The following is a 14,712-nucleotide window of genomic DNA, read 5'->3' on the forward strand; positions in this document are numbered from 1 at the left end:
CCAGAATATCTGGAATGTATCCAGCCTTAAATATATCCAAATGTATATCCCTCCCTTGATTATTTCCTTCTTGTATTGCCTGTGTTGAATGCTATAGTGGCAGAATGCCAAGTACAAGAAATTCTATTTCTGGTCATTATAATTGTTAGTAAGCATATTAAGAATACTGATAGCCTGGGAAAATATTATATTCCAGACTTTGACATTTCAGACTGGCAACTTACATGTTTAAAAGACTGAAATTGGTGTGGGAAAGGAGCCACTTGAAATGTAAGTAATCATATCTCATGTACATAAATACTAGGGGAAGTTTTATATCTAGACAAAGCTATGTGGCATCTGAAATTTATGGTTTTCTAATTTGCTCAAGAATAACATTGTGTTTTTTATTCCTAGCCCTAAAGAATCTTGGAGTGATCATTTCTGATTTTCTGGCTACCAACTACTTCACACCTCAGACTTTTCACTGCAGATTTCCCTCATGACAATCTGTCTACCCTATGATGTTGCTAAAACTCAATTTTCAAGGTACATTGTGGGTACAGATAAAGGGGGAATTTAGAGCATAATAACTGAAATCTGCTTTACAGCAATTTTGCAGTTGGGGATTGTTTGAAAAGAATATATAATTTTTAGTAATATTTGCCTGAATGAAAGACTTATCAGGACTCTTATGATTAGTGGATACTACAATTTCAAGCAAGTGAAGGGTTTCACAGAAATCTCACTGATTTAAAGCATACAATCTTTTTAGTTAACATAAAATATATTTTAGATTATCTATCCTGTGAAATATTTGCATTTGATATTTGATGAAAAATCTTCTGGTTCTGAAAGTCTTGCTAAACTGCTTTTCCAACATTTTAAATATATCTCTGGATATACAGTATTTATTAGAGCTTAATTGTTGACTTATCTGACATGTTATGGGGAAGAGATTACCATCTAGTCTTAGAGAAACATAGAAACATAGAAGACTGACGGTAGAAAAAGACTTCATGGTCCATCTAGTCTGCCCTTATACTATTTCCTGTATTTTATCTTACAATGGATATATGTTTATCCCAGGCATGTTTAAATTCAGTTACTGTGGATTTACCAACCACGTTTGCTGGAAGTTTGTTCCAAGGATCTACTACTCTTTCAGTAAAATAATATTTTCTCATATTGCTTTTGATCTTTCCCCAACTAACTTCAGATTGTGTCCCCTTGTTCTTGTGTTCACTTTCCTATTAAAAACACTTCCCTCCTGAACCTTATTTAACCCTTTAACATATTTAAATGATTCGATCATGTCCCCCCTTTTCCTTCTGTCCTCCAGACTATACAGATTGAGTTCATTAAGTCTTTCCTGATACGTTTTATGCTTAAGACCTTCCACCATTCTTGTAGCCCGTCTTTGGACCCGTTCAATTTTGTCAATATTTTTTTGTAGGTAAGGTCTCCAGAACTGAACACAGTATTCCAAATGTGATCTCACCAGCGCTCTATATAGCGGGATCACAATCTCCCTCTTCCTGCTTGTTATACCTCTAGCTATGCAGCCAAGCATCCTACTTGCTTTTCCTACCGCCCGACCACACTGCTCACCCATTTTGAGACTGTCAGAAATCACTACCCCTAAATCCTTCTCTTCTCAAGTTTTTGCTAACATAGAACTGCCAATGCAATACTCAGATTGGGGATTCCTTTTCCCCAAGTGCATTATTTTACATTTGGAAACATTAAACTGCAGTTTCCATTGCTTTGACCATTTATCAAGTAAAGCTAAATCATTTACCATATTACAGACGCCTCCAGGAATATCAACCCTATTGCACACTTTAGAGTCATCGGCAAATAGGCAAACCTTCCCGACCAAACCTTCCCCTATGTCACTCACAAACATATTAAAAAGAATAGGACCCAGAACAGACCCTTGTGGCACACTGCTTGTAACCTGTCTCTGCTCAGAATACTCGCCATTAACAATAACTCTCTGATGTCTATGCTTCAGCCAGCTTGAAATCCACTGAACTATCCAGGGGTTAAGTCCAATCTTCACTTAATTTATCTATCAGCTCTTTATGTGGAACCATATCAAAGGCTTTGCTGAAGTCCAGATAGGCAATATCCACGGCACCACCTTGATCCAACACCTTTGTGACATAGTCAAAGAAATCAATGAGATTAGTCTGACATGATTTGCCTTCAGTAAAGCCATGCTGATTTGGGTCCAATAAGTTATTGTTTTTTAGGTGCTGATTTATCCTCTTTTTGAGTAGAGTCTCCATCATTTTAACTATAACTGATGTCAAGCTAACTGGCCTGTAGTTACCAGCTTCTTCTCTACTGCCCTTCTTGTGGATAGGCACAACACTCGCCATTCTTCAATCCTCAGGAACATCTCCTGTTAACAGGGATTGGTTAAACAAATCAGTCAGGGGGGTAGCAATGACAGATCTGAGTTCTTTAAAAACTCTGGGGTGGATGCCATCTAGACCCATTGCCTTATTTATCTTTAATCGTTCAAGTTCTTCTAAGACATCAGCTTCTAAGATCACTGGAGCTGAATCCGTACAGCTGGAAGCAATGCTATATCCCTCTATAGTATTATTTTGTAAGGTGTCTTTTGAGAAAACTGAACAGAAGTAGCTATTGAAATGGTCAGCGATCTCCTTATTCCCATCAATGCATGTATTATTCCCGTTACTAAGCTTCGTGATGCTGCAGTTTTTCTTCTTCCTATCATTAATATATCTGAAGAAGGTTTTATCCCCCTTCTTTACAGATTTTGCAATTTCTTCCTCTTTTGAGACTTTAGTAGCATATATTATCTGTTTCGCCTCCTTCTGTCTCATTTTATACACCTCTCTATCAGCTAGACTTCCAGACTCTTTATACCTCCTATAGGCAGCCTTTTTTAAATTGACTATAGCCCTTACATCATTGCTAAACCATAGCGGTTTCTTCTTCCTTTTACCTTTAGTTATTTGCCTTACATACAGTCCTGTGGCTTTTAAGGTGGCCTTTTTTAATACAGTCCACTGGGTGCTCGCTCCTGCCATTTTATCCCTCCCCTTTAATTCATTATTTAAATATTCCCCCATTGCATTAAAATTTGTTATTCTGAAATCCAATACTTTGGTTGCATTATAGGATTGCTCACAATCAGTTTTTACATCAAACCACAAACATAGATGGTCACTGCAACCTAAATTTTCTCCCACCTTGACCTCTGAAAACCAATTCCCATTCGTAAAAACTAAATCTAGAATATTCTCCCCTCTAGTTGGTGTCTTAGCCAGCTGTGCCAGAGCTGCTCCTGTAAAGGTCTCTACTATATTCTTACTTTTGCATGTAAGGGCACTGGGGATATTCCTGTCAATATCAGGCATGTTGAAATCACCCATAACCACAATATCTCCCTTTACTGCCATTTGGGTAATTTCATCCACCATCTTGTTGTCATATTCCTCGGATTGCCCTGGAGGCCTATAGATCACCCCAATTCTAATGACAGAACCTTCTTTATTTTGCATGCAAATCCAGAGAGTCTCTAGATCTTGACATGTATTTTGAATTAGTGTTGTTTTTAGACTTTCTTTAACATAAATGGCTACTCCACCTCCCCCTCTCTCTATTTTATCCTTCCTATACAGTGTATATCCTGGTATGGATATTTCCCATTCAGAATGTTTGGATAAGAATTGATTGCATAATTGAAACATCTCAAATTTCCCATATAATTATCAAAAGCAGAAAACACCCCCCCCCCAATAACTGTAACATCTGAGAGAAATGCTATTAAAACATCTAGACATAACTTTTTATACACATAAAGAGTGTATAGTCATCCATAGAAATACAGTATGATGTAGAGCTAGAGATATTTTTATAAAGTGGATTATTCATATGGAGCATGTCCACACTGAATGATGATGTCTGAATGTACAATTTAGGTACATGTGCTGAAATTGATGCAGGCCACATTGAAACATTAAAGAGTCATAGAAGATATGTCTCTGACTTTTAAAACAGATGGACCAATATGGTAAGAGCCTGTGGTCCAACTCTAAAATTAAACAGTGGTAGCCACAGATGATATCAGAACTCCATTTACTGAGAAATTACTTATTAATGCTTTGTTCCAACAATATAAACAAGTGGAAAGAAAGTAGACTAATTCACTCAGACAATGAGCCAGCTGAATATGGCAGAGTCTCATAGCCAGTGGATACCTCAGCTTCCTCAGTCTAAGATATAGAAACCATATATTACCAAGCTTGATGGAAATTCTGATAAATTTGTTGCTCAATGAAAATTATAGCTCTCCCTAAAAGTGGAGCATTTTCTCATGGACTGATTATGGTTTGTAATTTAATAACAAAGGGAGTTACAGAATGTTCAATCCCTCCTCTTAGGCAGAACAATTCAGACTTAGACAAATACACCAATTTTTGTGATACTTTTATCCTACCCTACCCTATCCTATCCTAAGAATTAACTTCAATGAAGTCTAACTAGATTGCAACCATGATAAATTAGATAGATAAATTAGTGAAGATTGGACTTAATCCTTAGATAGTTCAATGGATTTGCAGCTGGCTGAAGCGTAGACATCAGAGAGTTATTGCTAATGGTGAGTATTCTGAGCAGAGACAGGTTACAAGCGGTGTGCCACAAGCAGCGTTCCCTCTAATTTTTTGGGGGGGGTGGGCGGAAAAGTATAGTGTCTGAGCGGCAGTCCCTTCGGGACTGGGCGGCACAGAAATATTAAATAAATAAATAAACAAACAAACAAATAAAAAACCCACCCTGTTTTGCCTCAGAGAATTTCAAAATAAAATACTGTACTGTGTGTCTGTAACAGTGAGCTCATAATAGGGCAACTCTATCAATATCAAAATGCCACTTAAATAGTTGAGCTAGTTTCAAACTAGATTTTGATTTTCTTTCTCTCTTCCTTACTCCCATTCTTTTTCTTTCTCTTTTCCTTCCTCTCTTTTTTCTATCTGTTTCTCTCTCTTCCTCTCTCTCTCCTTCCCTCTCACTCTTTCCCTCTCGGCTTCTGGGCAGGTTTGGAAAACTCTGAGTTGATGATGATTTTTAAGTGAGCGATTGCTCACTGCTCAGCTTAGAGGGAACTATGGCCACAAGGGTCTGTTCTGGGTCCTATTCTTTTTAATATGTTTGTAAGTGACATAGGGGAAGGTTTGGTAGGGAAGGTTTGCCTATTTGCCAATGACTCTAAAGTGTGCAATAGGGTTGATATTCCTGGAGGCGTCTGTAATATGGTAAATGGTTTAGCTTTACTAGATAAATGGTCAAAGCAATGGAAACTGCAGTTTAATGTTTCCAAATGTAAAATAATGCACTTGGGGAAAAGGAATACTCAATCTGAGTATTGTATTGGCAGTTCTGTATTAGCAAAAACTTGAGAAGAGAAGGATTTAGGGATAGTGATTTCTGACAGTCCCAAAATGGGTGAGCAGTGTGGTCGGGTGGTAGGAAAAGCAAGTAGGATGCTTGGCTGAATAGCTAGAGGTATAACAAGCAGGAAGAGGGAGATTGTGATCCCGCTATATAGAGTGATGGTGAGACCACATTTGGAATACTGTGTTCAGTTCTGGAGACCTCACCTACAAAAAGATATTGACAAAATTGAACAGGTCCAAAGACAGGCTACCAGAATGGTGGAAGGTCTTAAGCATAAAACGTATCAGGAAAGACTTAATGAACTCAATCTGTATAGTCTGGAGGACAGAAGGAAAAGGCCCAAAAAAGAAAACAATATCTAATATATATAATACTTTGTTACAACAACACACAATAGAAGAAACAGTCAAAACATCAATGATTGCCTGGGGTCAAAATTTTGGTTATAACATTTATCTTAACGAATGGGAAAAAATATGGACAAAAAATTATAAATATACAATTGCCACCACTCAGAAAGAAAACCAATATAAAATGTTCTATAGATGGCATCCCCCTCCAGCAAGACTCGCTAAAATTTATCCAAATATGTCTCCTAAATGCTGGAAGTGCAATGAAAAGATTGGGACATACTATCACATGTGGTGGACATGTGAAATTGCAAAAACGTATTGGATAAAAATTAAAAAATATATAGATCAAATTATTTCCGTAAACATACCTCTAAAACCGGAACTTTTTCTCTTAGAAATAATTAGACAAAAGATTAGCAAAGACGATTATTATATTATAATCCAGATCTTGGCTGCAGCAAGAATTTTATATACCCAACATTGGACACCTACTATCTTAAACCTTCTAATCAAAGTTATGGACTACGCAGAAATGTCTAAACTGACCATGGAATTACAAAATCGAGACAGTATGGTTTTTTAACAAGTCTGGGACAAATGGTATGACTGGCTAAGGAAAAGAAATTCTCCCAAATAATCCAAAAAGAAAATAATCCAACAAAATAATTCATTACTGAATGATAAATTCTTAAAAAATACTCTAATCAATGCAATGTATAAGATATACCGTAATCCATACGTAACATTGGAAAAATTCACACTTCTAACCCTAAATTAATCTAACAGAAATTTTTAACTGCTCTAAGAAAGGGAATAATGTACCAATAATAAATTCGGACTCAACGTCGTATGAAAATGACACACCAGCATTTCGCTGGTTTTTCTTCATTCTCTCTCTATCTTTCCTTGCCATTCTTTTTGCTACTCTAGTTTTACATATCTCTTCTATCCTCTTTTTTCTCTCTGTTTACTCCTTTTCCTTCTTTTTTTCCCTTCCTTTTACCCTCCCCTTTACCTTAAGATTTTCTATTAGTACGATATTGTTATGATATAAGTAATAAATATACTGACTTATATTTAAATGAATGTTAACCTATCCCTAACCAACCCTGTTAATTTTGTTTTCTGTAAACTTAATAAAGTAATATTTTTTTTAAAAAGAAATTAATGGTCTTGATGAAAAGTTGTTTTGTAGATTCATTTTTACAGACAACTGCAGAATCGTGCTGCCACCAAGCCATCACTGAACTTATGCTCTGGTCCGTTTCTGGAGACTTCTAATATATCATCTGGGGATATTGAATGAGAGTGCTGTTGGCGGATAATGTTCCTTATTTTTGTTATATCAGATTCATCATTTTCTTCAAGGCCGAATAGGATGGCGTTCCGTTTATGTTCACGCTCCATTGTGTCTTTGACAAAAGTGGGGATGTCTGGGGAAGAGTTGGATTGTCTTTGAGTTATGGATGGTGGTTGAGGTGGGCTTGGACTACCCCTCTGTAGTCATGTGGAGGTGAAGTGGTAGAGGTAGAGGGGATAAGGTTTTGAGGTTTTGTGTTTAACAGCGCTTTTTTTCATGGATAGTAGGCATGGTTATATGCTTTCCATGACTGTTTGATGTATTTTGGAAGTAATTTCCAATGTATTGCTATCTTCAGACAGGTTGTTGAGGATCTCTAATTTTGGGGTTCAGTTAACACAGAGGTATGTTTAGGCAAGAGTGGTGAGCAGAATTATTGCAGGTTTGACATTTGATGTATTTGTCAGAATCATTTATAGTGTCTTTGTATATAAAGCATGAGTTGTTGCTTGAATCTTCTGAATGAAGATTTTGTGAATCTTTTGAATGAAGATTTTGTGCCTTTTTTTTACTCGGCATAACTGGTCTGTGGCTCAGGGACAGTGATTTGTAGCTTTATTGTTTTATGGTATGGTGAGTGGTGGGGAAAGCAATAAAATTAAGCAAAGGAATTTTTACTGCAGAGGACTGGCTGGTGCTTTGAAAGCCTGGGTACCCATTTGAGATGTTAATAGATCTGTGGGTGAGGTTGGGAGGAATTTGTATTTCTCTATAATGATGACAGTTTAAAAAAATGTATGTGAGGGGAAAATCTTTTAGAGTAGAGCTTGTGATTCAAGAGTCCTTGGCTTTTTGCTTTTATATGGTTCCAAAAGCTGATGCAGAGACCCAATGATAGCAGCACTTACACTTCTCCTATCACCATTTCTGATGACACTGACTCTGGTGATTAGGGTATTTAGAAGATTTTTGGGTCTTCTGGGATTCGCTCTTCACTTTTACCCCTCTATTTTTACTTTGTCCTTTGTTTACTTTCCCTTTTGAATGGAGCGCTTACAGGCCCTTTTGTTGTTAACAGGACTCCTGGCGCTATTCAAAAGATTATGGCTTGGTCTGTTTTTCAAAAGATCTGTCCTACACATCGGCAAAAAGAATCAGAACTCCAAATACAAACTGAATAATCAAATTATCACAGATAACCCCCATTTGGTTAAGAACCTTGGAGTACTAATTACAAAAGACCTAAGTGCCAAAGCCCACTGCAACAACATCACCAAGAAGGCTTCAAGAGTTGTTAATCTAATCCTACGTAGCTTCTGCTCTGGAAATCTCACACTACTTACCAGAGCATACAAAACTTTTGCCAGACCCATCCTAGAATACAGTTCATCTGTTTGGAACCCATACCACATCTCAGACATTGGCACCCTGGAAAATGTCCAGAGAGACTTCACCAGAAGAGCCCTGCATTCCTCCTCCTGTAACAGAATACCGTATAAAACTAGACTTACAATCCTGGGCCTATAAAGCTTAGAACTAAGATGCCTTAAATATGATCTAAGTATTGCCCACAAGATTATATGCTGCAATGTCCTGCCTGTCAACGACTACTTCATCTTCAACCACAACAACACAAGAGCACATAACAGATTCAAGCTCAATATTAACCGCTCCAAACTTGACTGTAAAAAATATGACTTTAGTAATAGAGTTGTTGAAGCATGGAACTCATTACCGGACTCTGTAGTATCATCCCCTAACCCCCAGCATTTTACCCTTAGACTGTCCACATTTGACCTTTCCAAATTCCTAAGAGGTCAGTAAGGGGTGTGCATAAGTACAATAGAGTGCCTTCTGACACCTGTCCTATTGTCTCTCCTATATCCCATATATATTCTCTTCTATCCCTATATCTTTCTTCTATTCTCTCATTGATTATTTTATCCTATACTCTCTCTTCTATTCTTTCTCTAATTCTATTTCCTTCAAGGTGTCCTCTATTACCTTCATTGTGTATTATTGTGTATTGAAGTAACTAACTAACTAACTAACTAACTAACTAACTAACTAACTAAATAAATAAATAAATAAATAAATAAATAAATAAATAAATAAATAAATAAATAAAATCTGTTCCTCTACAAATATGGGAATGTATCACTGGCCCATGTGCAAATTAGAAAGAATGAGCAGGAGATATGGAAATCAGGGGTAACTGTAGGACCAATAAAGATATGTATATCAATGATGGATGAACTCTGGAAGTTCCAAGTAGTTGAGAGAGATACGCCCAAAACAGGAGAAGCATGTTCAGTGAAAGTATTGAATCATTAAGGAACCACTCCAATATCCAATATGGTAGTAAATTAGGGGTGTGGAATATGGGAGAATATGGGAATAAAAAATGTATAAAAATGCTATATTCTGTATCATCAAATTACCCTACAGATACCCAGACCGTTTTCTGTGATCTTTCCGGTCTCAGCATGCATACTGATCCATTCTTGGAAAAGGGAGTAAAAACCCAGTTTTTTCTCTTTTATTCTCTTGGTCTCCTAGATTTTTTTTCTTACAAAATTGGCACCCAACGTGAGGACTGAGAACTTTCTGTCTGGATGGGGAAGGGGTAGAAACCTGGCAGGGAGCTCTTACTGGGTTCTTCCGGTAACTGGGTTTTTACTCCCTTTTCCAGGAATGAGCTTCTTTTTGAGGGGTTATGAGTAATAAAAGGCTTCCTGGAAAGATTTGCAGCTGCCAGCAGAAGCAAGCATCCTTGGTGAATTGATCAAGCAGTCTGATTCTTTAAACGGGTTGGTGATGTGTAAAAATATGAGTGGACATATGTGGGCACAGTGAGAATGTGGAAAAATGTCTCTGTCTTTGTGCTGAGCTCTTGTGCACGGGAGCTGAATGATGTGTGAGTGATGATACTGTTAAGTGAAGGTGTTTAAAAGGGATCAGTTAAAAACATGGCCCCTGCTTGCTACAAGGCCTAATGACTTCTTATGTCTCCCCTTTTGGTGAATGTTTAATTCATAATGAAATAGGGGTTTTATTATGGAATGTTTGAACAAAGTGTTGATGTTTAAATGTAAAACTAGAATATAGCATATTCTAGGAATGTGATCTGGCTTTTATTAGGTTAAGTAAACTTAAAGGGATGGCGGATGTTGTTGGATGTTTTTCCCCCCTCTGTACTTTATGAAACGGGGAAAGTATGCCCCCTTTCCAAGGGCTGTTTGTAAGTTGACAACAGAACAGAGAGAATGGTTCTGAAGAAAAATAGCAGTTGTGAAATGTAGCACTTAGCTCCTTCATAAGGAAGTATATAGTTATAGTTATATTGGTGTTAAGGAAAATAAGATGATGGCAAAGGACAGAAAGGAATCCTTTGGCAGGGGTAGGAGTTTTGGGAAACCTACCAGTAAACATAAAATTATAATTTCGGGAGCTATAATAAGTTTTGTTTATGATGAAGAAGAGCCCTTCGATGCACTCTTAGTGAATGTTTGATAAATAGAGACTTTTGATAGATGGGGCCTATTCATGAAGGCTGTGTTTCTACGTAAATACTGTATATACAAGGATTTCCCCAGTGTTTTTCTCATTTAAGGTCCAAAGGACTATTATCACAAACTCCTCCGCTTAATTTTAAGGTGCATGATCTTAAGTGTAGTGATTGGGTCCTGATTAAAGCCTTGAAAGAACATAAATTGCAACCTGTGTGGGACCATTTCAAGTACTGTTAACTACTGAGTTGGCTGTGCAAACCAGAGAAAGAGGTTGGGTCCGGTGCCTGTGCCAGACGGATGAGTGGACCTCATCATTTCATCAGTGTCTCCCAGATCGAGGGTGAAGAGAAGAAGGAGTGAAAGATTTTTATTTTTTTAATAAATGGATTTGTGGATGGGTGGGTGGGTGGGTGGAGTTGTGTATTTGGATAGGAGTAATTCTCACATACATTGCCATATTAATTGCATTGAGAAAGGATATCACAGAATGGTTTAAATCTGTGTTGTGGAATTCTGGGATGTAAGTCCCGGATCCAGGGTTTTAGTGTATAAGACACCATATCATATACACATTACACATTACATACCTTCATACCTGGAGGGTGGGCTAGTCCACTTAGCAGCAAGGTTGCAATAATAAAGTTGGTGATTGTTTTGTGGAATGTCATACTATATTCATAGGTAGGCATGGGATTGGAGGCTGTGTTGTCTAGTTACCCGATGACATGGCAGCAGCTCTGTTTCTATACTGAATTTGAACAACAGTATACACAAACATCACTTGCATTAATTGTACCAGATTTGGAATCTGGAATATGCATTAGATTCACTTTCAGTGATGGGATGCAAATAGAAAAATATTCTAAGTGTAACCGGACATCTGATGTGGAGGTGAAACACTGAGATGTGGCTACCAGGATGGAATCTATCCATAGGCAAAGTTTTGAAAGATATGGGAATTACACACCCTCATATAAGGAGGGTTGTTATTGCCATATCAGGAAATAAAAGCACGTTCGAAACGTATGTTCTATGTGGCAATATGGCTTAACAAAGGTGACTTTTTCATGAAAAGTGAGATGTACAATTGGATGTAAAAGCACCACATAGATTCACAAGGCAAGTGAGAGACACAATGAAGGAAGAAGGAAATATTTTCTTAGAACTAAATAGCTCTTTCTTTTGTGTGAAAGGGAAACAACAGTTTCAGATATAACGTCTACATTTTTTGTTGGGGTTCCTGTCCCAGGAAGATTTTTATTTGAGGTTGTTATAAACTCTAATAATTATAACCTTGCAAAGGTAATCATTTTATTTAAGTTAAGTCCACTAGATGGGCTAAGCCAAAAGAAACTGGTCATTGAAGCAAAACACATATTAACAGCCTATGATTACCGACAATTTGACAAGAAGTTAGAAAAAGTTATATACACATCTGTTCTACAGAAAATAAATTCACTTGTTCTGAAAGAAGAAGTTGAAGCCCTAAGACAGGTATTATATCTATCTAGGGTATGTTTTTATTTTGTGACTTATATGCTTACAAATGCATATAGGTGGGCCTTGTAAAATAGGACACCTAACCACATTTATGGAGGTTGTACATTTCAAGAATATTAATGAAGAATCAATTATATTATAAAATGATAAACACTACATTAGGATAGTCATCTGTCTGTGGACTTTGTGATGGAAAAAGTGAGATGATAGAGACAATAACCTGGAGGTAGAGGAATAGTGCCTATATCACATTATGAACATATATTAGAGCAACGGCCTGTTCAATGGCCTATATCCCTAGTGTTGTTTGATAATAACCAAGAGAATATCTATAGAGGTAAAAGATCTCTCATTAATGCATATGATGCAGGATGTAGTGAGGTGGAAACTGAGCTGTTGTGTATATTTTCTTGGTTCAATATAACAATATAACTACAAGCAAATAGAACATCTTGCTCATGCTTTAGCAAACAGGTATTAATGACATCTCATCTATATAGCAGCCCTGGCCGATGAAATGGAAGGAATAAGATCCATACTATAGAATCAGGTTACATATAGGGTTTTTAGCTGTAGTTTTTTAATGTATTAGATTTGCTCTCTACGCTTTGTTTCTATATTTATTCTGTGAGCCGCCCCGAGTTTTCGGAGAAGGGTGGCATACAAATCTAATTAATGATTATGATGATAATGAGAAAGAATTGAACTGTATTGAACGTGCAAATTAAGCGCAATTCAACAAAACTAAAATGCAAGCCTTACACATCATTTCACATTTACAATATGTGGCAGATAACACTGTATTCAGAGTTAAGGAATGTCTTAGCATCCTGGATGCCAGATTTAACTTGGCTGAACATGTACCGTATGTGTAACCTGTACCTGTATCAAATGTATACCCATATAAACTGCTGGAAAGGTTAGAAACAAGGTTGTACAAGGGGGAGGTAGGAGTGGCAAAATATGGATCTAACTGCTATGATTTCTTAGCTGAAAGGGAAAAGGAAGAGTTACAAGAAAAATCGTATGTCCCTGTATCCTAATTGCCTTGAATAACCCTGTTTCTGTAAAAAAAAAACAAGAGCCCTGTTCCTATAAAAAGAGAAGATCTGTTCCTCTACAAATATGGGGATGTATCACAGGCCCATGTGCAAATGGCCTTTAGAATGAATGAACAGGAGATGTGGAAATCATGTGGTTACTGTAGGACCAATGATGGATGAACTCTGGAAGTTCCAAGTAGTTGAGGGAGATACACCCAAAACAGGAGAAGCATGTTCAGTGAAAGTATTGAATCATTAAGGAACCATCCCAACATGGGAATAAATTAGGGGTGTAGAATATGGGAGGATATGGGTGTGAAAAATGTATAAAAATTTTGTTAAAAATAAAGTTTTTCCCTTTTATTCTCTTGGTCTCCTAGAATTTTTTCTTACACTATGGAAAGCAGCTTTTGTTCGAGATGAGTGCTTTTGCCAGGTATTAGATCATTCACTGCAGCTAGAGGGAGAGGCACAGGGGCCTCCTAAGCACTAGGCTTCTGTGGCTTATTCAATCAGTTTCTCAAAGAACCTCTCTCCCTGTCAGTGTTAGGCCTGGAAAATCATCTCAGCCCAGCGCCAATTTAATGGCCTTGTTCCCTTTCCCTCAACAGTCAGAATTGGGCACTCAGATGCAGGCGGGCCTTTGGCTGGAGGCTCAGTGAGTGAACGGCAGCAGCCCAGTGTTACCCTCAACCCAGCCAGATGACAGGTGTATTAATCAGGAACCAAAGAATGGATGGATTTTCTTCAGAAATGGGAGAACACTGTCCTTTATGGCTAGGACTGAGTCAAAAGAGGGGGAGTGACAGCAGAGGGATGCTTTTATACTTCAGACTCAGTCCTGATTGGCTAAAGAGTAACGTCTTATCATCCTTGGAGTCTACCCACTATGGAGAAAAAAGGATTATGTAAACAAGGTAAAGATATTTTGGCAGTGATTTCTTCGTACCAAGCTGCTTGTCTATCGCAGCTTCAGTCTTCCCAGCCTGGTGCAGGGCTACAATTTTGTTTCTGGTGTCCTTCGACAGCTCTTTGATCTTCACCATAGTACAGTTTGGAGTGTGTCTGTTCCAGGTTTTGGAAAGGTGTCTTTTATACTGATAACAAGTTCAAACAGGTGCCATTACTACAGGTAATGAGTGGAGCACAGAGGAGCCTCCACTCATTACCAAGTCTATGAGAGCCAGAAATCTTGCTTGTTTGTAGGTGACCAAATTCTTATTTTCCACCATAATTTGCAAATAAATTCTTTCCAAATCAGACAATGTGATTTCCTGGATTTATGTTCTCATTTTGTCTCTCATAATTTAAGTCTACATATTATGTCAATTACATGCCTTTCTCATCTGTTTCTCATCTGTTTAAGTTGGAGAACTTGCACAGTTGGTGTCCGACTAAATACTCCCCCCCTCGCTGTACCTATAAATGAATAACAAAGCACACAACCAACTGACTGCACTGGCACACAAGATATCTATAAGCTAAACACAAATAGAAAGAAAATTCTAATGTTGTTATCTAGTCTGATAAAGAAATGTTCAGAAACTAAATTGAAACAAGCATGGAGAGCAAACCACTGCCAAAAT

The 14,712-nt window shown here is 37.5% G+C and overlaps 1 long non-coding RNA gene across 3 annotated transcripts in view; it reads left to right on the forward strand.

Annotated features, from left to right (window-relative positions):
- Nucleotides 1-14,396, forward strand: part of LOC139153392 (uncharacterized) — a 62,762-nt gene extending 48,366 nt beyond the window's left edge. Inside the window, exons 3-5 of one of the 3 annotated variants that reach the window (XR_011556810.1) lie at nt 212-270; nt 397-528; nt 13,738-14,396. This is a non-coding gene — a long non-coding RNA (uncharacterized lncRNA). Of the gene's footprint in view, nt 1-211; nt 271-396; nt 529-8,149; nt 9,172-13,737 lie in introns of those variants that run through there. The other 2 variants (XR_011556809.1, XR_011556808.1) reach the window with 2 other exon arrangements.
- The last annotated feature ends 316 nt before the right edge of the window (nt 14,397-14,712 follow it).

This window comes from Erythrolamprus reginae, chromosome Z (genome assembly GCF_031021105.1).
Source record: "Erythrolamprus reginae isolate rEryReg1 chromosome Z, rEryReg1.hap1, whole genome shotgun sequence".
Classification (NCBI taxonomy): domain Eukaryota; kingdom Metazoa; phylum Chordata; class Lepidosauria; order Squamata; family Dipsadidae; genus Erythrolamprus; species Erythrolamprus reginae.